At 47.0% G+C, this 15,120-nt stretch overlaps 73 non-coding genes across 73 annotated transcripts; all 73 read left to right on the plus strand.

Annotated features, from left to right (window-relative positions):
- Nucleotides 1-51: 51 nt before the first annotated feature.
- On the plus strand, nt 52-123 carry TRNAP-CGG (transfer RNA proline (anticodon CGG)). The gene has a single exon. It is a non-coding gene; the product is annotated as a tRNA-Pro (tRNA).
- Nucleotides 124-211: 88 nt separating this feature from the next.
- On the plus strand, nt 212-283 carry TRNAP-UGG (transfer RNA proline (anticodon UGG)). Its single transcript has one exon. It is a non-coding gene; the product is annotated as a tRNA-Pro (tRNA).
- An 88-nt stretch (nt 284-371) lies between these two features.
- Nucleotides 372-443, plus strand: TRNAP-UGG (transfer RNA proline (anticodon UGG)). Its single transcript has one exon. It is a non-coding gene; the product is annotated as a tRNA-Pro (tRNA).
- An 89-nt stretch (nt 444-532) lies between these two features.
- On the plus strand, nt 533-604 carry TRNAP-CGG (transfer RNA proline (anticodon CGG)). The gene has a single exon. It is a non-coding gene; the product is annotated as a tRNA-Pro (tRNA).
- A 250-nt stretch (nt 605-854) lies between these two features.
- On the plus strand, nt 855-926 carry TRNAP-CGG (transfer RNA proline (anticodon CGG)). Its single transcript has one exon. It is a non-coding gene; the product is annotated as a tRNA-Pro (tRNA).
- Nucleotides 927-1,175: 249 nt separating this feature from the next.
- On the plus strand, nt 1,176-1,246 carry TRNAP-CGG (transfer RNA proline (anticodon CGG)). Its single transcript has one exon. It is a non-coding gene; the product is annotated as a tRNA-Pro (tRNA).
- An 88-nt stretch (nt 1,247-1,334) lies between these two features.
- On the plus strand, nt 1,335-1,406 carry TRNAP-UGG (transfer RNA proline (anticodon UGG)). The gene has a single exon. It is a non-coding gene; the product is annotated as a tRNA-Pro (tRNA).
- An 89-nt stretch (nt 1,407-1,495) lies between these two features.
- TRNAP-CGG (transfer RNA proline (anticodon CGG)) lies at nt 1,496-1,567 on the plus strand. Its single transcript has one exon. It is a non-coding gene; the product is annotated as a tRNA-Pro (tRNA).
- Nucleotides 1,568-1,656: 89 nt separating this feature from the next.
- On the plus strand, nt 1,657-1,730 carry TRNAP-CGG (transfer RNA proline (anticodon CGG)). The gene has a single exon. It is a non-coding gene; the product is annotated as a tRNA-Pro (tRNA).
- Nucleotides 1,731-1,816: 86 nt separating this feature from the next.
- TRNAP-UGG (transfer RNA proline (anticodon UGG)) lies at nt 1,817-1,888 on the plus strand. Its single transcript has one exon. It is a non-coding gene; the product is annotated as a tRNA-Pro (tRNA).
- Nucleotides 1,889-2,137: 249 nt separating this feature from the next.
- TRNAP-UGG (transfer RNA proline (anticodon UGG)) lies at nt 2,138-2,209 on the plus strand. The gene has a single exon. It is a non-coding gene; the product is annotated as a tRNA-Pro (tRNA).
- Nucleotides 2,210-2,298: 89 nt separating this feature from the next.
- On the plus strand, nt 2,299-2,370 carry TRNAP-CGG (transfer RNA proline (anticodon CGG)). Its single transcript has one exon. It is a non-coding gene; the product is annotated as a tRNA-Pro (tRNA).
- Nucleotides 2,371-2,619: 249 nt separating this feature from the next.
- On the plus strand, nt 2,620-2,693 carry TRNAP-CGG (transfer RNA proline (anticodon CGG)). Its single transcript has one exon. It is a non-coding gene; the product is annotated as a tRNA-Pro (tRNA).
- Nucleotides 2,694-2,779: 86 nt separating this feature from the next.
- TRNAP-UGG (transfer RNA proline (anticodon UGG)) lies at nt 2,780-2,851 on the plus strand. The gene has a single exon. It is a non-coding gene; the product is annotated as a tRNA-Pro (tRNA).
- An 89-nt stretch (nt 2,852-2,940) lies between these two features.
- Nucleotides 2,941-3,012, plus strand: TRNAP-CGG (transfer RNA proline (anticodon CGG)). The gene has a single exon. It is a non-coding gene; the product is annotated as a tRNA-Pro (tRNA).
- Nucleotides 3,013-3,100: 88 nt separating this feature from the next.
- On the plus strand, nt 3,101-3,172 carry TRNAP-UGG (transfer RNA proline (anticodon UGG)). Its single transcript has one exon. It is a non-coding gene; the product is annotated as a tRNA-Pro (tRNA).
- An 89-nt stretch (nt 3,173-3,261) lies between these two features.
- TRNAP-CGG (transfer RNA proline (anticodon CGG)) lies at nt 3,262-3,333 on the plus strand. The gene has a single exon. It is a non-coding gene; the product is annotated as a tRNA-Pro (tRNA).
- A 249-nt stretch (nt 3,334-3,582) lies between these two features.
- On the plus strand, nt 3,583-3,656 carry TRNAP-CGG (transfer RNA proline (anticodon CGG)). Its single transcript has one exon. It is a non-coding gene; the product is annotated as a tRNA-Pro (tRNA).
- Nucleotides 3,657-3,903: 247 nt separating this feature from the next.
- On the plus strand, nt 3,904-3,977 carry TRNAP-CGG (transfer RNA proline (anticodon CGG)). The gene has a single exon. It is a non-coding gene; the product is annotated as a tRNA-Pro (tRNA).
- An 87-nt stretch (nt 3,978-4,064) lies between these two features.
- TRNAP-CGG (transfer RNA proline (anticodon CGG)) lies at nt 4,065-4,136 on the plus strand. Its single transcript has one exon. It is a non-coding gene; the product is annotated as a tRNA-Pro (tRNA).
- Nucleotides 4,137-4,224: 88 nt separating this feature from the next.
- On the plus strand, nt 4,225-4,296 carry TRNAP-UGG (transfer RNA proline (anticodon UGG)). Its single transcript has one exon. It is a non-coding gene; the product is annotated as a tRNA-Pro (tRNA).
- An 89-nt stretch (nt 4,297-4,385) lies between these two features.
- Nucleotides 4,386-4,457, plus strand: TRNAP-CGG (transfer RNA proline (anticodon CGG)). Its single transcript has one exon. It is a non-coding gene; the product is annotated as a tRNA-Pro (tRNA).
- Nucleotides 4,458-4,868: 411 nt separating this feature from the next.
- Nucleotides 4,869-4,940, plus strand: TRNAP-CGG (transfer RNA proline (anticodon CGG)). The gene has a single exon. It is a non-coding gene; the product is annotated as a tRNA-Pro (tRNA).
- Nucleotides 4,941-5,028: 88 nt separating this feature from the next.
- TRNAP-UGG (transfer RNA proline (anticodon UGG)) lies at nt 5,029-5,100 on the plus strand. The gene has a single exon. It is a non-coding gene; the product is annotated as a tRNA-Pro (tRNA).
- Nucleotides 5,101-5,189: 89 nt separating this feature from the next.
- TRNAP-CGG (transfer RNA proline (anticodon CGG)) lies at nt 5,190-5,261 on the plus strand. The gene has a single exon. It is a non-coding gene; the product is annotated as a tRNA-Pro (tRNA).
- An 89-nt stretch (nt 5,262-5,350) lies between these two features.
- On the plus strand, nt 5,351-5,424 carry TRNAP-CGG (transfer RNA proline (anticodon CGG)). Its single transcript has one exon. It is a non-coding gene; the product is annotated as a tRNA-Pro (tRNA).
- A 248-nt stretch (nt 5,425-5,672) lies between these two features.
- Nucleotides 5,673-5,744, plus strand: TRNAP-CGG (transfer RNA proline (anticodon CGG)). Its single transcript has one exon. It is a non-coding gene; the product is annotated as a tRNA-Pro (tRNA).
- Nucleotides 5,745-5,833: 89 nt separating this feature from the next.
- TRNAP-CGG (transfer RNA proline (anticodon CGG)) lies at nt 5,834-5,905 on the plus strand. Its single transcript has one exon. It is a non-coding gene; the product is annotated as a tRNA-Pro (tRNA).
- A 249-nt stretch (nt 5,906-6,154) lies between these two features.
- TRNAP-CGG (transfer RNA proline (anticodon CGG)) lies at nt 6,155-6,226 on the plus strand. The gene has a single exon. It is a non-coding gene; the product is annotated as a tRNA-Pro (tRNA).
- An 89-nt stretch (nt 6,227-6,315) lies between these two features.
- Nucleotides 6,316-6,389, plus strand: TRNAP-CGG (transfer RNA proline (anticodon CGG)). The gene has a single exon. It is a non-coding gene; the product is annotated as a tRNA-Pro (tRNA).
- Nucleotides 6,390-6,476: 87 nt separating this feature from the next.
- Nucleotides 6,477-6,548, plus strand: TRNAP-CGG (transfer RNA proline (anticodon CGG)). Its single transcript has one exon. It is a non-coding gene; the product is annotated as a tRNA-Pro (tRNA).
- Nucleotides 6,549-6,636: 88 nt separating this feature from the next.
- On the plus strand, nt 6,637-6,708 carry TRNAP-UGG (transfer RNA proline (anticodon UGG)). Its single transcript has one exon. It is a non-coding gene; the product is annotated as a tRNA-Pro (tRNA).
- A 249-nt stretch (nt 6,709-6,957) lies between these two features.
- Nucleotides 6,958-7,029, plus strand: TRNAP-UGG (transfer RNA proline (anticodon UGG)). The gene has a single exon. It is a non-coding gene; the product is annotated as a tRNA-Pro (tRNA).
- An 89-nt stretch (nt 7,030-7,118) lies between these two features.
- Nucleotides 7,119-7,190, plus strand: TRNAP-CGG (transfer RNA proline (anticodon CGG)). Its single transcript has one exon. It is a non-coding gene; the product is annotated as a tRNA-Pro (tRNA).
- An 89-nt stretch (nt 7,191-7,279) lies between these two features.
- TRNAS-CGA (transfer RNA serine (anticodon CGA)) lies at nt 7,280-7,353 on the plus strand. The gene has a single exon. It is a non-coding gene; the product is annotated as a tRNA-Ser (tRNA).
- Nucleotides 7,354-7,440: 87 nt separating this feature from the next.
- Nucleotides 7,441-7,512, plus strand: TRNAP-CGG (transfer RNA proline (anticodon CGG)). The gene has a single exon. It is a non-coding gene; the product is annotated as a tRNA-Pro (tRNA).
- An 88-nt stretch (nt 7,513-7,600) lies between these two features.
- On the plus strand, nt 7,601-7,672 carry TRNAP-UGG (transfer RNA proline (anticodon UGG)). The gene has a single exon. It is a non-coding gene; the product is annotated as a tRNA-Pro (tRNA).
- An 89-nt stretch (nt 7,673-7,761) lies between these two features.
- TRNAP-CGG (transfer RNA proline (anticodon CGG)) lies at nt 7,762-7,833 on the plus strand. Its single transcript has one exon. It is a non-coding gene; the product is annotated as a tRNA-Pro (tRNA).
- A 411-nt stretch (nt 7,834-8,244) lies between these two features.
- On the plus strand, nt 8,245-8,316 carry TRNAP-CGG (transfer RNA proline (anticodon CGG)). The gene has a single exon. It is a non-coding gene; the product is annotated as a tRNA-Pro (tRNA).
- An 88-nt stretch (nt 8,317-8,404) lies between these two features.
- Nucleotides 8,405-8,476, plus strand: TRNAP-UGG (transfer RNA proline (anticodon UGG)). Its single transcript has one exon. It is a non-coding gene; the product is annotated as a tRNA-Pro (tRNA).
- An 89-nt stretch (nt 8,477-8,565) lies between these two features.
- TRNAP-CGG (transfer RNA proline (anticodon CGG)) lies at nt 8,566-8,637 on the plus strand. Its single transcript has one exon. It is a non-coding gene; the product is annotated as a tRNA-Pro (tRNA).
- An 89-nt stretch (nt 8,638-8,726) lies between these two features.
- TRNAP-CGG (transfer RNA proline (anticodon CGG)) lies at nt 8,727-8,800 on the plus strand. The gene has a single exon. It is a non-coding gene; the product is annotated as a tRNA-Pro (tRNA).
- A 248-nt stretch (nt 8,801-9,048) lies between these two features.
- Nucleotides 9,049-9,120, plus strand: TRNAP-CGG (transfer RNA proline (anticodon CGG)). The gene has a single exon. It is a non-coding gene; the product is annotated as a tRNA-Pro (tRNA).
- Nucleotides 9,121-9,209: 89 nt separating this feature from the next.
- Nucleotides 9,210-9,281, plus strand: TRNAP-CGG (transfer RNA proline (anticodon CGG)). The gene has a single exon. It is a non-coding gene; the product is annotated as a tRNA-Pro (tRNA).
- Nucleotides 9,282-9,530: 249 nt separating this feature from the next.
- TRNAP-CGG (transfer RNA proline (anticodon CGG)) lies at nt 9,531-9,602 on the plus strand. Its single transcript has one exon. It is a non-coding gene; the product is annotated as a tRNA-Pro (tRNA).
- Nucleotides 9,603-9,691: 89 nt separating this feature from the next.
- Nucleotides 9,692-9,763, plus strand: TRNAP-CGG (transfer RNA proline (anticodon CGG)). The gene has a single exon. It is a non-coding gene; the product is annotated as a tRNA-Pro (tRNA).
- Nucleotides 9,764-9,851: 88 nt separating this feature from the next.
- Nucleotides 9,852-9,923, plus strand: TRNAP-UGG (transfer RNA proline (anticodon UGG)). The gene has a single exon. It is a non-coding gene; the product is annotated as a tRNA-Pro (tRNA).
- A 249-nt stretch (nt 9,924-10,172) lies between these two features.
- TRNAP-UGG (transfer RNA proline (anticodon UGG)) lies at nt 10,173-10,244 on the plus strand. The gene has a single exon. It is a non-coding gene; the product is annotated as a tRNA-Pro (tRNA).
- Nucleotides 10,245-10,333: 89 nt separating this feature from the next.
- TRNAP-CGG (transfer RNA proline (anticodon CGG)) lies at nt 10,334-10,405 on the plus strand. Its single transcript has one exon. It is a non-coding gene; the product is annotated as a tRNA-Pro (tRNA).
- Nucleotides 10,406-10,494: 89 nt separating this feature from the next.
- Nucleotides 10,495-10,568, plus strand: TRNAS-CGA (transfer RNA serine (anticodon CGA)). Its single transcript has one exon. It is a non-coding gene; the product is annotated as a tRNA-Ser (tRNA).
- An 87-nt stretch (nt 10,569-10,655) lies between these two features.
- Nucleotides 10,656-10,727, plus strand: TRNAP-CGG (transfer RNA proline (anticodon CGG)). The gene has a single exon. It is a non-coding gene; the product is annotated as a tRNA-Pro (tRNA).
- An 88-nt stretch (nt 10,728-10,815) lies between these two features.
- On the plus strand, nt 10,816-10,887 carry TRNAP-UGG (transfer RNA proline (anticodon UGG)). Its single transcript has one exon. It is a non-coding gene; the product is annotated as a tRNA-Pro (tRNA).
- An 89-nt stretch (nt 10,888-10,976) lies between these two features.
- Nucleotides 10,977-11,048, plus strand: TRNAP-CGG (transfer RNA proline (anticodon CGG)). Its single transcript has one exon. It is a non-coding gene; the product is annotated as a tRNA-Pro (tRNA).
- Nucleotides 11,049-11,298: 250 nt separating this feature from the next.
- On the plus strand, nt 11,299-11,370 carry TRNAP-CGG (transfer RNA proline (anticodon CGG)). The gene has a single exon. It is a non-coding gene; the product is annotated as a tRNA-Pro (tRNA).
- An 88-nt stretch (nt 11,371-11,458) lies between these two features.
- Nucleotides 11,459-11,530, plus strand: TRNAP-UGG (transfer RNA proline (anticodon UGG)). Its single transcript has one exon. It is a non-coding gene; the product is annotated as a tRNA-Pro (tRNA).
- Nucleotides 11,531-11,619: 89 nt separating this feature from the next.
- Nucleotides 11,620-11,691, plus strand: TRNAP-CGG (transfer RNA proline (anticodon CGG)). The gene has a single exon. It is a non-coding gene; the product is annotated as a tRNA-Pro (tRNA).
- An 89-nt stretch (nt 11,692-11,780) lies between these two features.
- Nucleotides 11,781-11,854, plus strand: TRNAP-CGG (transfer RNA proline (anticodon CGG)). Its single transcript has one exon. It is a non-coding gene; the product is annotated as a tRNA-Pro (tRNA).
- A 248-nt stretch (nt 11,855-12,102) lies between these two features.
- Nucleotides 12,103-12,174, plus strand: TRNAP-CGG (transfer RNA proline (anticodon CGG)). The gene has a single exon. It is a non-coding gene; the product is annotated as a tRNA-Pro (tRNA).
- An 89-nt stretch (nt 12,175-12,263) lies between these two features.
- TRNAP-CGG (transfer RNA proline (anticodon CGG)) lies at nt 12,264-12,335 on the plus strand. The gene has a single exon. It is a non-coding gene; the product is annotated as a tRNA-Pro (tRNA).
- A 249-nt stretch (nt 12,336-12,584) lies between these two features.
- Nucleotides 12,585-12,656, plus strand: TRNAP-CGG (transfer RNA proline (anticodon CGG)). The gene has a single exon. It is a non-coding gene; the product is annotated as a tRNA-Pro (tRNA).
- An 89-nt stretch (nt 12,657-12,745) lies between these two features.
- Nucleotides 12,746-12,819, plus strand: TRNAP-CGG (transfer RNA proline (anticodon CGG)). The gene has a single exon. It is a non-coding gene; the product is annotated as a tRNA-Pro (tRNA).
- Nucleotides 12,820-12,906: 87 nt separating this feature from the next.
- On the plus strand, nt 12,907-12,978 carry TRNAP-CGG (transfer RNA proline (anticodon CGG)). Its single transcript has one exon. It is a non-coding gene; the product is annotated as a tRNA-Pro (tRNA).
- Nucleotides 12,979-13,066: 88 nt separating this feature from the next.
- Nucleotides 13,067-13,138, plus strand: TRNAP-UGG (transfer RNA proline (anticodon UGG)). The gene has a single exon. It is a non-coding gene; the product is annotated as a tRNA-Pro (tRNA).
- Nucleotides 13,139-13,387: 249 nt separating this feature from the next.
- On the plus strand, nt 13,388-13,459 carry TRNAP-UGG (transfer RNA proline (anticodon UGG)). The gene has a single exon. It is a non-coding gene; the product is annotated as a tRNA-Pro (tRNA).
- An 89-nt stretch (nt 13,460-13,548) lies between these two features.
- Nucleotides 13,549-13,620, plus strand: TRNAP-CGG (transfer RNA proline (anticodon CGG)). The gene has a single exon. It is a non-coding gene; the product is annotated as a tRNA-Pro (tRNA).
- Nucleotides 13,621-13,709: 89 nt separating this feature from the next.
- Nucleotides 13,710-13,783, plus strand: TRNAS-CGA (transfer RNA serine (anticodon CGA)). The gene has a single exon. It is a non-coding gene; the product is annotated as a tRNA-Ser (tRNA).
- Nucleotides 13,784-13,870: 87 nt separating this feature from the next.
- Nucleotides 13,871-13,942, plus strand: TRNAP-CGG (transfer RNA proline (anticodon CGG)). The gene has a single exon. It is a non-coding gene; the product is annotated as a tRNA-Pro (tRNA).
- An 89-nt stretch (nt 13,943-14,031) lies between these two features.
- TRNAP-CGG (transfer RNA proline (anticodon CGG)) lies at nt 14,032-14,105 on the plus strand. The gene has a single exon. It is a non-coding gene; the product is annotated as a tRNA-Pro (tRNA).
- A 247-nt stretch (nt 14,106-14,352) lies between these two features.
- On the plus strand, nt 14,353-14,424 carry TRNAP-UGG (transfer RNA proline (anticodon UGG)). Its single transcript has one exon. It is a non-coding gene; the product is annotated as a tRNA-Pro (tRNA).
- An 89-nt stretch (nt 14,425-14,513) lies between these two features.
- TRNAP-CGG (transfer RNA proline (anticodon CGG)) lies at nt 14,514-14,585 on the plus strand. The gene has a single exon. It is a non-coding gene; the product is annotated as a tRNA-Pro (tRNA).
- Nucleotides 14,586-14,673: 88 nt separating this feature from the next.
- Nucleotides 14,674-14,745, plus strand: TRNAP-UGG (transfer RNA proline (anticodon UGG)). The gene has a single exon. It is a non-coding gene; the product is annotated as a tRNA-Pro (tRNA).
- An 89-nt stretch (nt 14,746-14,834) lies between these two features.
- On the plus strand, nt 14,835-14,906 carry TRNAP-CGG (transfer RNA proline (anticodon CGG)). The gene has a single exon. It is a non-coding gene; the product is annotated as a tRNA-Pro (tRNA).
- An 88-nt stretch (nt 14,907-14,994) lies between these two features.
- Nucleotides 14,995-15,066, plus strand: TRNAP-UGG (transfer RNA proline (anticodon UGG)). The gene has a single exon. It is a non-coding gene; the product is annotated as a tRNA-Pro (tRNA).
- Nucleotides 15,067-15,120: the final 54 nt, after the last annotated feature.

The following is a 15,120-nucleotide window of genomic DNA, read 5'->3' on the forward strand; positions in this document are numbered from 1 at the left end:
AACTAGTTATATTGTAGGCCTACGAGTTGAGCATGTTTCAGTGTCATACATGGTCCGTTGGCCTAGGGGTATGATACTCGCTTCGGGTGTGAGTGGTCCCGGGTTCAAATCCCGGACGGACCCGAGCTTTTGCAGAGGTAATTTAGTGACTATTTAAATGCAACTAACTACAGGGTAGGCCTACGAGTTGAGCATGTTTTATTTCATACATGGTCCGTTGGTCTAGGGGTATGATACTCGCTTTGGGTGTGAGTGGTCCCGGGTTCAAATCCCGGACGGACCCGAGTTTTTGCAGAGGTAATTTAGTGACTATTTAAATGCAACTAACTACAGGGTAGGCCTATGAGTTGAGCATGTTTTATTTCATACATGGTCCGTTGGTCTAGGGGTATGATACTCGCTTTGGGTGTGAGTGGTCCCGGGTTCAAATCCCGGACGGACCCGAGTTTTTGCAGAGGTAATTTAGTGACTATTTAAATGCAACTAGTTATATTGTAGGCCTACGAGTTGAGCATGCTTCAGTGTCATACATGGTCCGTTGGTCTAGGGGTATGGTACTCGCTTCGGGTGTGAGTGGTCCCGGGTTCAAATCCCGGACGGACCCGAGTTTTTGCAGAGGTAATTTGGTGACTATTCAAATGCAACGAGTTAAATTGAAGGACTACGAGCTGAGCATGTTTCAGTGTCATACTTCGTCCGTTGGTCTAGGGGTATGATACTCGCTTTGGGTGTGAGTGGTCCCGGGTTCAAATCCCGGACGGACCCGAGTTTTTGCAGAGGTAATTTAGTGACTATTCAAATGCTACTAGTTCTATTGTAGGCCTACGAGTTGAGCATGTTTCAGTGTCATACATGGTCCGTTGGCCTAGGGGTATGATACTCGCTTCGGGTGTGAGTGGTCCCGGGTTCAAATCCCGGACGGACCCGAGCTTTTGCAGAGGTAATTTAGTGACTATTTAAATGCAACTAACTACAGGGTAGGCCTATGAGTTGAGCATGTTTTATTTCATACATGGTCCGTTGGTCCAGGGGTATGATACTCGCTTTGGGTGTGAGTGGTCCCGGGTTCAAATCCCGGACGGACCCGAGTTTTTGCAGAGGTAATTTAGTGACTATTCAAATGCTACTAGTTCTATTGTAGGCCTACGAGTTGAGCATGTTTCAGTGTCATACATGGTCCGTTGGCCTAGGGGTATGATACTCGCTTCGGGTGTGAGTGACCCGGGTTCAAATCCCGGACGGACCCGAGCTTTTGCAGAGGTAATTTAGTGACTATTTAAATGCAACTAACTACAGGGTAGGCCTATGAGTTGAGCATGTTTTATTTCATACATGGTCCGTTAGTCTAGGGGTATGATACTCGCTTTGGGTGTGAGTGGTCCCGGGTTCAAATCCCGGACGGACCCGAGTTTTTGCAGAGGTAATTTAGTGACTATTTAAATGCAACTAGTTATATTGTAGGCCTACGAGTTGAGCATGTTTCAGTGTCATACATGGTCCGTTGGTCTAGGGGTATGGTACTCGCTTCGGGTGTGAGTGGTCCCGGGTTCAAATCCCGGACGGACCCGAGTTTTTGCAGAGGTAATTTGGTGACTATTCAAATGCAACGAGTTAAATTGAAGGACTACGAGCTGAGCATGTTTCAGTGTCATACTTCGTCCGTTGGTCTAGGGGTATGATACTCGCTTCGGGTGTGAGTGGTCCCGGGTTCAAATCCCGGACGGACCCGAGTTTTTGCAGAGGTAATTTAGTGACTATTTAAATGCAACTAACTACAGGGTAGGCCTATGAGTTGAGCATGTTTTATTTCATACATGGTCCGTTGGTCTAGGGGTATGATACTCGCTTTGGGTGCGAGTGGTCCCGGGTTCAAATCCCGGACGGACCCGTGTTTTTGCAGAAGTAATTTGGTGACTATTTAAAAGTAACTAGTTAAATTGTAGGACTACGAGCTGAGCATGTTTCAGTGTCATACTTCGTCCGTTGTTCTAGGGGTATGATACTCGCTTCGGGTGTGAGTGGTCCCGGGTTCAAATCCCGGACGGACCCGAGTTTTTGCAGAGGTAATTTAGTGACTATTTAAATGCAACTAACTACAGGGTAGGCCTATGAGTTGAGCATGTTTTATTTTATACATGGTCCGTTGGTCTAGGGGTATGATACTCGCTTTGGGTGTGAGTGGTCCCGGGTTCAAATCCCGGACGGACCCGAGTTTTTGCAGAGGTAATTTAGTGACTATTTAAATGCAACTAGTTATATTGTAGGCCTACGAGTTGAGCATGTTTCAGTGTCATACATGGTCCGTTGGTCTAGGGGTATGGTACTCGCTTCGGGTGTGAGTGGTCCCGGGTTCAAATCCCGGACGGACCTGAGTTTTTGCAGAAGTAATTTAGTGACTATTTAAATGCAAGTAACTACAGGGTAGGCCTATGAGTTGAGCATGTTTTATTTCATACATGGCCCGTTGGTGTAGGGGTATGATGCTCGCTTTGGGTGCGAGTGGTTCCGGGTTCAAAACCCGGACGGACCCGAGTTTTTGCAGAAGTAATTTGGTGACTATTCAAATGCAACGAGTTAAATTGAAGGACTACGAGCTGAGCATGTTTCAGTGTCATACTTCGTCCGTTGGTCTAGGGGTATGATACTCGCTTCGGGTGTGAGTGGTCCCGGGTTCAAATCCCGGACGGACCCGAGTTTTTGCAGAGGTAATTTAGTGACTATTTAAATGCAACTAACTACAGGGTAGGCCTATGAGTTGAGCATGTTTTATTTCATACATGGTCCGTTGGTCTAGGGGTATGATACTCGCTTTGGGTGTGAGTGGTCCCGGGTTCAAATCCCGGACGGACCCGAGTTTTTGCAGAGGTAATTTAGTGACTATTTAAATGCAACTAGTTATATTGTAGGCCTACGAGTTGAGCATGTTTCAGTGTCATACATGGTCCGTTGGCCTAGGGGTATGATACTCGCTTCGGGTGTGAGTGGTCCCGGGTTCAAATCCCGGACGGACCCGAGCTTTTGCAGAGGTAATTTAGTGACTATTTAAATGCAACTAACTACAGGGTAGGCCTATGAGTTGAGCATGTTTTATTTTATACATGGTCCGTTGGTCTAGGGGTATGATACTCGCTTTGGGTGTGAGTGGTCCCGGGTTCAAATCCCGGACGGACCCGAGTTTTTGCAGAGGTAATTTAGTGACTATTTAAATGCAACTAGTTATATTGTAGGCCTACGAGTTGAGCATGTTTCAGTGTCATACATGGTCCGTTGGTCTAGGGGTATGGTACTCGCTTCGGGTGTGAGTGGTCCCGGGTTCAAATCCCGGACGGACCTGAGTTTTTGCAGAAGTAATTTAGTGACTATTTAAATGCAAGTAACTACAGGGTAGGCCTATGAGTTGAGCATGTTTTATTTCATACATGGCCCGTTGGTGTAGGGGTATGATGCTCGCTTTGGGTGCGAGTGGTTCCGGGTTCAAAACCCGGACGGACCCGAGTTTTTGCAGAAGTAATTTGGTGACTATTCAAATGCAACGAGTTAAATTGAAGGACTACGAGCTGAGCATGTTTCAGTGTCATACTTCGTCCGTTGGTCTAGGGGTATGATACTCGCTTCGGGTGTGAGTGGTCCCGGGTTCAAATCCCGGACGGACCCGAGTTTTTGCAGAGGTAATTTAGTGACTATTTAAATGCAACTAACTACAGGGTAGGCCTATGAGTTGAGCATGTTTTATTTCATACATGGTCCGTTGGTCTAGGGGTATGATACTCGCTTTGGGTGTGAGTGGTACCGGGTTCAAATCCCGGACGGACCCGAGTTTTTGCAGAGGTAATTTAGTGACTATTTAAATGCAACTAGTTATATTGTAGGCCTACGAGTTGAGCATGTTTCAGTGTCATACTTCGTCCGTTGGTCTAGGGGTATGATACTCGCTTCGGGTGTGAGTGGTCCCGGGTTCAAATCCCGGACGGACCCGAGTTTTTGCAGAGGTAATTTAGTGACTATTCAAATGCAACTAGTTATATTGTAGGCCTACGAGTTGAGCATGTTTCAGTGTCATACATGGTCCGTTGGCCTAGGGGTATGATACTCGCTTCGGGTGTGAGTGGTCCCGGGTTCAAATCCCGGACGGACCCGAGTTTTTGCAGAGGTAATTTAGTGACTATTTAAATGCAACTAACTACAGGGTAGGCCTATGAGTTGAGCATGTTTTATTTCATACATGGTCCGTTGGTCTAGGGGTATGATACTCGCTTTGGGTGTGAGTGGTCCCGGGTTCAAATCCCGGACGGACCCGAGTTTTTGCAGAGGTAATTTAGTGACTATTTAAATGCAACTAGTTATATTGTAGGCCTACGAGTTGAGCATGTTTCAGTGTCATACATGGTCCGTTGGTCTAGGGGTATGGTACTCGCTTCGGGTGTGAGTGGTCCCGGGTTCAAATCCCGGACGGACCCGAGTTTTTGCAGAGGTAATTTGGTGACTATTCAAATGCAACGAGTTAAATTGAAGGACTACGAGCTGAGCATGTTTCAGTGTCATACTTCGACCGTTGGTCTAGGGGTATGATACTCGCTTCGGGTGTGAGTGGTCCCGGGTTCAAATCCCGGACGGACCCGAGTTTTTGCAGAGGTAATTTAGTGACTATTTAAATGCAACTAGTTAAATTGTAGGACTACGAGCTGAGCATGTTTCAGTGTCATACTTCGTCCGTTGTTCTAGGGGTATGATACTCGCTTCGGGTGTGAGTGGTCCCGGGTTCAAATCCCGGACGGACCCGAGTTTTTGCAGAGGTAATTTAGTGACTATTCAAATGCAACTAGTTATATTGTAGGCCTACGAGTTGAGCATGTTTCAGTGTCATACATGGTCCGTTGGCCTAGGGGTATGATACTCGCTTCGGGTGTGAGTGGTCCCGGGTTCAAATCCCGGACGGACCCGAGTTTTTGCAGAGGTAATTTAGTGACTATTTAAATGCAACTAACTACAGGGTAGGCCTATGAGTTGAGCATGTTTTATTTCATACATGGTCCGTTGGTCTAGGGGTATGATACTCGCTTTGGGTGTGAGTGGTCCCGGGTTCAAATCCCGGACGGACCCGAGTTTTTGCAGAGGTAATTTAGTGACTATTTAAATGCAACTAGTTATATTGTAGGCCTACGAGCTGAGCATGTTTCAGTGTCATACATGGTCCGTTGGTCTAGGGGTATGGTACTCGCTTCGGGTGTGAGGGGTCCCGGGTTCAAATCCCGGACGGACCCGAGTTTTTGCAGAGGTAATTTGGTGACTATTCAAATGCAACGAGTTAAATTGAAGGACTACGAGCTGAGCATGTTTCAGTGTCATACTTCGTCCGTTGGTCTAGGGGTATGATACTCGCTTCGGGTGTGAGTGGTCCCGGGTTCAAATCCCGGACGGACCCGAGTTTTTGCAGAGGTAATTTAGTGACTATTTAAATGCAACTAGTTAAATTGTAGGACTACGAGCTGAGCATGTTTCAGTGTCATACTTCGTCCGTTGTTCTAGGGGTACGATACTCGCTTCGGGTGTGAGTGGTCCCGGGTTCAAATCCCGGACGGACCCGAGTTTTTGCAGAGGTAATTTAGTGACTATTCAAATGCAAATAGTTATATTTTAGGCCTACGAGTTGAGCATGTTTCAGTGTCATACATGGTCCGTTGGCCTAGGGGTATGATACTCGCTTCGGGTGTGAGTGGTCCCGGGTTCAAATCCCGGACGGACCCGAGTTTTTGCAGAGGTAATTTAGTGACTATTCAAATGCTACTAGTTCTATTGTAGGCCTACGAGTTGAGCATGTTTCAGTGTCATACATGGTCCGTTGTTCTAGGGGTATGATACTCGCTTCGGGTGTGAGTGGTCCCGGGTTCAAATCCCGGACGGACCCGAGCTTTTGCAGAGGTAATTTAGTGACTATTTAAATGCAACTAACTACAGGGTAGGCCTATGAGTTGAGCATGTTTTATTTCATACATGGTCCGTTGGTATAGGGGTATGATACTCGCTTTGGGTGTGAGTGGTCCCGGGTTCAAATCCCGGACGGACCCGAGTTTTTGCAGAGGTAATTTAGTGACTATTTAAATGCAACTAGTTATATTGTAGGCCTACGAGTTGAGCATGTTTCAGTGTCATACATGGTCCGTTGGTCTAGGGGTATGGTACTCGCTTCGGGTGTGAGTGGTCCCGGGTTCAAATCCCGGACGGACCCGAGTTTTTGCAGAGGTAATTTGGTGACTATTCAAATGCAACGAGTTAAATTGAAGGACTACGAGCTGAGCATGTTTCAGTGTCATACTTCGTCCGTTGGTCTAGGGGTATGATACTCGCTTCGGGTGTGAGTGGTCCCGGGTTCAAATCCCGGACGGACCCGAGTTTTTGCAGAGGTAATTTAGTGACTATTCAAATGCAACTAGTTATATTGTAGGCCTACGAGTTGAGCATGTTTCAGTGTCATACATGGTCCGTTGGCCTAGGGGTATGATACTCGCTTCGGGTGTGAGTGGTCCCGGGTTCAAATCCCGGACGGACCCGAGTTTTTGCAGAGGTAATTTAGTGACTATTTAAATGCAACTAACTACAGGGTAGGCCTATGAGTTGAGCATGTTTTATTTCATACATGGTCCGTTGGTCTAGGGGTATGATACTCGCTTTGGGTGTGAGTGGTCCCGGGTTCAAATCCCGGACGGACCCGAGTTTTTGCAGAGGTAATTTAGTGACTATTCAAATGCTACTAGTTCTATTGTAGGCCTACGAGTTGAGCATGTTTCAGTGTCATACATGGTCCGTTGGCCTAGGGGTATGATACTCGCTTCGGGTGTGAGTGGTCCCGGGTTCAAATCCCGGACGAACCCGAGCTTTTGCAGAGGTAATTTAGTGACTATTTAAATGCAACTAACTACAGGGTAGGCCTAAGAGTTGAGCATGTTTTATTTCATACATGGTCCGTTGGTCTAGGGGTATGATACTCGCTTTGGGTGTGAGTGGTCCCGGGTTCAAATCCCGGACGGACCCGAGTTTTTGCAGAGGTAATTTAGTGACTATTTAAATGCAACTAGTTATATTGTAGGCCTACGAGTTGAGCATGTTTCAGTGTCATACATGGTCCGTTGGTCTAGGGGTATGGTACTCGCTTCGGGTGTGAGTGGTCCCGGGTTCAAATCCCGGACGGACCCGAGTTTTTGCAGAGGTAATTTGGAGACTATTCAAATGCAACGAGTTAAATTGAAGGACTACGAGCTGAGCATGTTTCAGTGTCATACTTCGTCCGTTGGTCTAGGGGTATGATACTCGCTTCGAGTGTGAGTGGTCCCGGGTTCAAATCCCGGACGGACCCGAGTTTTTGCAGAGGTAATTTAGTGACTATTCAAATGCAACTAGTTATATTGTAGGCCTACGAGTTGAGCATGTTTCAGTGTCATACATGGTCCGTTGGCCTAGGGGTATGATACTCGCTTCGGGTGTGAGTGGTCCCGGGTTCAAATCCCGGACGGACCCGAGTTTTTGCAGAGGTAATTTAGTGACTATTTAAATGCAACTAACTACAGGGTAGGCCTATGAGTTGAGCATGTTTTATTTCATACATGGTCCGTTGGTCTAGGGGTATGATACTCGCTTTGGGTGTGAGTGGTCCCGGGTTCAAATCCCGGACGGACCCGAGTTTTTGCAGAGATAATTTAGTGACTATTTAAATGCAACTAGTTATATTGTAGGCCTACGAGTTGAGCATGTTTCAGTGTCATACATGGTCCGTTGGTCTAGGGGTATGGTACTCGCTTCGGGTGTGAGTGGTCCCGGGTTCAAATCCCGGACGGACCCGAGTTTTTGCAGAGGTAATTTGGTGACTATTCAAATGCAACGAGTTAAATTGAAGGACTACGAGCTGAGCATGTTTCAGTGTCATACTTCGACCGTTGGTCTAGGGGTATGATACTCGCTTCGGGTGTGAGTGGTCCCGGGTTCAAATCCCGGACGGACCCGAGTTTTTGCAGAGGTAATTTAGTGACTATTTAAATGCAACTAGTTAAATTGTAGGACTACGAGCTGAGCATGTTTCAGTGTCATACTTCGTCCGTTGTTCTAGGGGTATGATACTCGCTTCGGGTGTGAGTGGTCCCGGGTTCAAATCCCGGACGGACCCGAGTTTTTGCAGAGGTAATTTAGTGACTATTCAAATGCAACTAGTTATATTGTAGGCCTACGAGTTGAGCATGTTTCAGTGTCATACATGGTCCGTTGGCCTAGGGGTATGATACTCGCTTCGGGTGTGAGTGGTCCCGGGTTCAAATCCCGGACGGACCCGAGTTTTTGCAGAGGTAATTTAGTGACTATTTAAATGCAACTAACTACAGGGTAGGCCTATGAGTTGAGCATGTTTTATTTCATACATGGTCCGTTGGTCTAGGGGTATGATACTCGCTTTGGGTGTGAGTGGTCCCGGGTTCAAATCCCGGACGGACCCGAGTTTTTGCAGAGGTAATTTAGTGACTATTTAAATGCAACTAGTTATATTGTAGGCCTACGAGCTGAGCATGTTTCAGTGTCATACATGGTCCGTTGGTCTAGGGGTATGGTACTCGCTTCGGGTGTGAGGGGTCCCGGGTTCAAATCCCGGACGGACCCGAGTTTTTGCAGAGGTAATTTGGTGACTATTCAAATGCAACGAGTTAAATTGAAGGACTACGAGCTGAGCATGTTTCAGTGTCATACTTCGTCCGTTGGTCTAGGGGTATGATACTCGCTTCGGGTGTGAGTGGTCCCGGGTTCAAATCCCGGACGGACCCGAGTTTTTGCAGAGGTAATTTAGTGACTATTTAAATGCAACTAGTTAAATTGTAGGACTACGAGCTGAGCATGTTTCAGTGTCATACTTCGTCCGTTGTTCTAGGGGTATGATACTCGCTTCGGGTGTGAGTGGTCCCGGGTTCAAATCCCGGACGGACCCGAGTTTTTGCAGAGGTAATTTAGTGACTATTCAAATGCAAATAGTTATATTTTAGGCCTACGAGTTGAGCATGTTTCAGTGTCATACATGGTCCGTTGGCCTAGGGGTATGATACTCGCTTCGGGTGTGAGTGGTCCCGGGTTCAAATCCCGGACGGACCCGAGTTTTTGCAGAGGTAATTTAGTGACTATTCAAATGCTACTAGTTCTATTGTAGGCCTACGAGTTGAGCATGTTTCAGTGTCATACATGGTCCGTTGTTCTAGGGGTATGATACTCGCTTCGGGTGTGAGTGGTCCCGGGTTCAAATCCCGGACGGACCCGAGCTTTTGCAGAGGTAATTTAGTGACTATTTAAATGCAACTAACTACAGGGTAGGCCTATGAGTTGAGCATGTTTTATTTCATACATGGTCCGTTGGTATAGGGGTATGATACTCGCTTTGGGTGTGAGTGGTCCCGGGTTCAAATCCCGGACGGACCCGAGTTTTTGCAGAGGTAATTTAGTGACTATTTAAATGCAACTAGTTATATTGTAGGCCTACGAGTTGAGCATGTTTCAGTGTCATACATGGTCCGTTGGTCTAGGGGTATGGTACTCGCTTCGGGTGTGAGTGGTCCCGGGTTCAAATCCCGGACGGACCCGAGTTTTTGCAGAGGTAATTTGGTGACTATTCAAATGCAACGAGTTAAATTGTAGGCCTACGAGTTGAGCATGTTTCAGTGTCATACATGGTCCGTTGGCCTAGGGGTATGATACTCGCTTCGGGTGTGAGTGGTCCCGGGTTCAAATCCCGGACGGACCCGAGTTTTTGCAGAGGTAATTTAGTGACTATTTAAATGCAACTAACTACAGGGTAGGCCTATGAGTTGAGCATGTTTTATTTCATACATGGTCCGTTGGTCTAGGGGTATGATACTCGCTTTGGGTGTGAGTGGTCCCGGGTTCAAATCCCGGACGGACCCGAGTTTTTGCAGAGGTAATTTAGTGACTATTCAAATGCTACTAGTTCTATTGTAGGCCTACGAGTTGAGCATGTTTCAGTGTCATACATGGTCCGTTGGCCTAGGGGTATGATACTCGCTTCGGGTGTGAGTGGTCCCGGGTTCAAATCCCGGACGAACCCGAGCTTTTGCAGAGGTAATTTAGTGACTATTTAAATGCAACTAACTACAGGGTAGGCCTAAGAGTTGAGCATGTTTTATTTCATACATGGTCCGTTGGTCTAGGGGTATGATACTCGCTTTGGGTGTGAGTGGTCCCGGGTTCAAATCCCGGACGGACCCGAGTTTTTGCAGAGGTAATTTAGTGACTATTTAAATGCAACTAGTTATATTGTAGGCCTACGAGTTGAGCATGTTTCAGTGTCATACATGGTCCGTTGGTCTAGGGGTATGGTACTCGCTTCGGGTGTGAGTGGTCCCGGGTTCAAATCCCGGACGGACCCGAGTTTTTGCAGAGGTAATTTGGAGACTATTCAAATGCAACGAGTTAAATTGAAGGACTACGAGCTGAGCATGTTTCAGTGTCATACTTCGTCCGTTGGTCTAGGGGTATGATACTCGCTTCGAGTGTGAGTGGTCCCGGGTTCAAATCCCGGACGGACCCGAGTTTTTGCAGAGGTAATTTAGTGACTATTCAAATGCAACTAGTTATATTGTAGGCCTACGAGTTGAGCATGTTTCAGTGTCATACATGGTCCGTTGGCCTAGGGGTATGATACTCGCTTCGGGTGTGAGTGGTCCCGGGTTCAAATCCCGGACGGACCCGAGTTTTTGCAGAGGTAATTTAGTGACTATTTAAATGCAACTAACTACAGGGTAGGCCTATGAGTTGAGCATGTTTTATTTCATACATGGTCCGTTGGTCTAGGGGTATGATACTCGCTTTGGGTGTGAGTGGTCCCGGGTTCAAATCCCGGACGGACCCGAGTTTTTGCAGAGATAATTTAGTGACTATTTAAATGCAACTAGTTATATTGTAGGCCTACGAGTTGAGCATGTTTCAGTGTCATACATGGTCCGTTGGTCTAGGGGTATGGTACTCGCTTCGGGTGTGAGTGGTCCCGGGTTCAAATCCCGGACGGACCCGAGTTTTTGCAGAGGTAATTTAGTGACTATTTAAATGCAACTAGTTAAATTGTAGGACTACGAGCTGAGCATGTTTCAGTGTCATACTTCGTCCGTTGTTCTAGGGGTATGATACTCGCTTCGGGTGTGAGTGGTCCCGGGTTCAAATCCCGGACGGACCCGAGTTTTTGCAGAGGTAATTTAGTGACTATTCAAATGCAACTAGTTATATTGTAGGCCTACGAGTTGAGCATGTTTCAGTGTCATACATGGTCCGTTGGCCTAGGGGTATGATACTCGCTTCGGGTGTGAGTGGTCCCGGGTTCAAATCCCGGACGGACCCGAGTTTTTGCAGAGGTAATTTAGTGACTATTTAAATGCAACTAACTACAGGGTAGGCCTATGAGTTGAGCATGTTTTATTTCATACATGGTCCGTTGGTCTAGGGGTATGATACTCGCTTTGGGTGTGAGTGGTCCCGGGTTCAAATCCCGGACGGACCCGAGTTTTTGCAGAGGTAATTTAGTGACTATTTAAATGCAACTAGTTATATTGTAGGCCTACGAGCTGAGCATGTTTCAGTGTCATACATGGTCCGTTGGTCTAGGGGTATGGTACTCGCTTCGGGTGTGAGGGGTCCCGGGTTCAAATCCCGGACGGACCCGAGTTTTTGCAGAGGTAATTTGGTGACTATTCAAATGCAACGAGTTAAATTGAAGGACTACGAGCTGAGCATGTTTCAGTGTCATACTTCGTCCGTTGGTCTAGGGGTATGATACTCGCTTCGGGTGTGAGTGGTCCCGGGTTCAAATCCCGGACGGACCCGAGTTTTTGCAGAGGTAATTTAGTGACTATTTAAATGCAACTAGTTAAATTGTAGGACTACGAGCTGAGCATGTTTCAGTGTCATACTTCGTCCGTTGTTCTAGGGGTATGATACTCGCTTCGGGTGTGAGTGGTCCCGGGTTCAAATCCCGGACGGACCCGAGTTTTTGCAGAGGTAATTTAGTGACTATTCAAATGCAAATAGTTATATTTTAGGCCTACGAGTTGAGCATGTTTCAGTGTCATACATGGTCCGTTGGCCTAGGGGTATGATACTCGCTTCGGGTGTGAGTGGTCCCGGGTTCAAATCCCGGACGGACCCGAGTTTTTGCAGAGGTAATTTAGTGACTATTCAAATGCTACTAGTTCTATTGTAGGCCTACGAGTTGAGCATGTTTCAGTGTCATACATGGTCCGTTGTTCTAGGGGTATGATACTCGCTTCGGGTGTGAGTGGTCCCGGGTTCAAATCCCGGACGGACCCGAGCTTTTGCAGAGGTAATTTAGTGACTATTTAAATGCAACTAACTACAGGGTAGGCCTATGAGTTGAGCATGTTTTATTTCATACATGGTCCGTTGGTATAGGGGTATGATACTCGCTTTGGGTGTGAGTGGTCCCGGGTTCAAATCCCGGACGGACCCGAGTTTTTGCAGAGGTAATTTAGTGACTATTTAAATGCAACTAGTTATATTGTAGGCCTACGAGTTGAGCATGTTTCAGTGTCATACATGGTCCGTTGGTCTAGGGGTATGGTACTCGCTTCGGGTGTGAGTGGTCCCGGGTTCAAATCCCGGACGGACCCGAGTTTTTGCAGAGGTAATTTGGTGACTATTCAAATGCAACGAGTTAAATTGAAGGACTACGAGCTGAGCATGTTTCAGTGTCATACTTCGTCCGTTGGTCTAGGGGTATGATACTCGCTTCGGGTGTGAGTGGTCCCGGGTTCAAATCCCGGACGGACCCGAGTTTTTGCAGAGGTAATTTAGTGACTATTCAAATGCAACTAGTTATATTGTAGGCCTACGAGTTGAGCATGTTTCAGTGTCATACATGGTCCGTTGGCCTAGGGGTATGATACTCGCTTCGGGTGTGAGTGGTCCCGGGTTCAAATCCCGGACGGACCCGAGTTTTTGCAGAGGTAATTTAGTGACTATTTAAATGCAACTAACTACAGGGTAGGCCTATGAGTTGAGCATGTTTTATTTCATACATGGTCCGTTGGTCTAGGGGTATGATACTCGCTTTGGGTGTGAGTGGTCCCGGGTTCAAATCCCGGACGGACCCGAGTTTTTGCAGAGGTAATTTAGTGACTATTCAAATGCTACTAGTTCTATTGTAGGCCTACGAGTTGAGCATGTTTCAGTGTCATACATGGTCCGTTGGCCTAGGGGTATGATACTCGCTTCGGGTGTGAGTGGTCCCGGGTTCAAATCCCGGACGAACCCGAGCTTTTGCAGAGGTAATTTAGTGACTATTTAAATGCAACTAACTACAGGGTAGGCCTAAGAGTTGAGCATGTTTTATTTCATACATGGTCCGTTGGTCTAGGGGTATGATACTCGCTTTGGGTGTGAGTGGTCCCGGGTTCAAATCCCGGACGGACCCGAGTTTTTGCAGAGGTAATTTAGTGACTATTTAAATGCAACTAGTTATATTGTAGGCCTACGAGTTGAGCATGTTTCAGTGTCATACATGGTCCGTTGGTCTAGGGGTATGGTACTCGCTTCGGGTGTGAGTGGTCCCGGGTTCAAATCCCGGACGGACCCGAGTTTTTGCAGAGGTAATTTGGAGACTATTCAAATGCAACGAGTTAAATTGAAGGACTACGAGCTGAGCATGTTTCAGTGTCATACTTCGTCCGTTGGTCTAGGGGTATGATACTCGCTTCGAGTGTGAGTGGTCCCGGGTTCAAATCCCGGACGGACCCGAGTTTTTGCAGAGGTAATTTAGTGACTATTTAAATGCAACTAGTTATATTGTAGGCCTACGAGTTGAGCATGTTTCAGTGTCATACATGGTCCGTTGGTCTAGGGGTATGGTACTCGCTTCGGGTGTGAGTGGTCCCGGGTTCAAATCCCGGACGGACCCGAGTTTTTGCAGAGGTAATTTGGTGACTATTCAAATGCAACGAGTTAAATTGAAGGACTACGAGCTGAGCATGTTTCAGTGTCATACTTCGTCCGTTGGTCTAGGGGTATGATACTCGCTTCGGGTGTGAGTGGTCCCGGGTTCAAATCCCGGACGGACCCGAGTTTTTGCAGAGGTAATTTAGTGACTATTCAAATGCAACTAGTTATATTGTAGGCCTACGAGTTGAGCATGTTTCAGTGTCATACATGGTCCGTTGGCCTAGGGGTATGATACTCGCTTCGGGTGTGAGTGGTCTCGGGTTCAAATCCCGGACGGACCCGAGTTTTTGCAGAGGTAATTTAGTGACTATTTAAATGCAACTAACTACAGGGTAGGCCTATGAGTTGAGCATGTTTTATTTCATACATGGTCCGTTGGTCTAGGGGTATGATACTCGCTTTGGGTGTGAGTGGTCCCGGGTTCAAATCCCGGACGGACCCGAGTTTTTGCAGAGGTAATTTAGTGACTATTCAAATGCTACTAGTTCTATTGTAGGCCTACGAGTTGAGCACGTTTCAGTGTCATACATGGTCCGTTGGCCTAGGGGTATGATACTCGCTTCGGGTGTGAGTGGTCCCGGGTTCAAATCCCGGACGGACCCGAGCTTTTGCAGAGGTAATTTAGTGACTATTTAAATGCAACTAACTACAGGGTAGGCCTAAGAGTTGAGCATGTTTTATTTCATACATGGTCCGTTGGTCTAGGGGTATGATACTCGCTTTGGGTGTGAGTGGTCCCGGGTTCAAATCCCGGACGGACCCGAGTTTTTGCAGAGGTAATTTAGTGACTATTCAAATGCTACTAGTTCTATTGTAGGCCTACGAGTTGAGCATGTTTCAGTGTCATACATGGTCCGTTGGCCTAGGGGTATGATACTCGCTTCGGGTGTGAGTGGTCCCGGGTTCAAATCCCGGACGGACCCGAGCTTTTGCAGAGGTAATTTAGTGACTATTTAAATGCAACTAACTACAGGGTAGGCCTAAGAGTTGAGCATGTTTTATTTCATACATGGTCCGTTGGTCTAGGGGTATGATACTCGCTTTGGGTGTGAGTGGTCCCGGGTTCAAATCCCGGACGGACCCGAGTTTTTGCAGAGGTAATTTAGTGACTATTTAAATGCAACTAGTTATATTGTA

This window comes from Phalangium opilio, unplaced genomic scaffold (genome assembly GCF_054372755.1).
Source record: "Phalangium opilio isolate 3A_F unplaced genomic scaffold, DU_Popi_V2 ptg000094l_1, whole genome shotgun sequence".
Lineage (NCBI taxonomy): Eukaryota > Metazoa > Arthropoda > Arachnida > Opiliones > Phalangiidae > Phalangium > Phalangium opilio.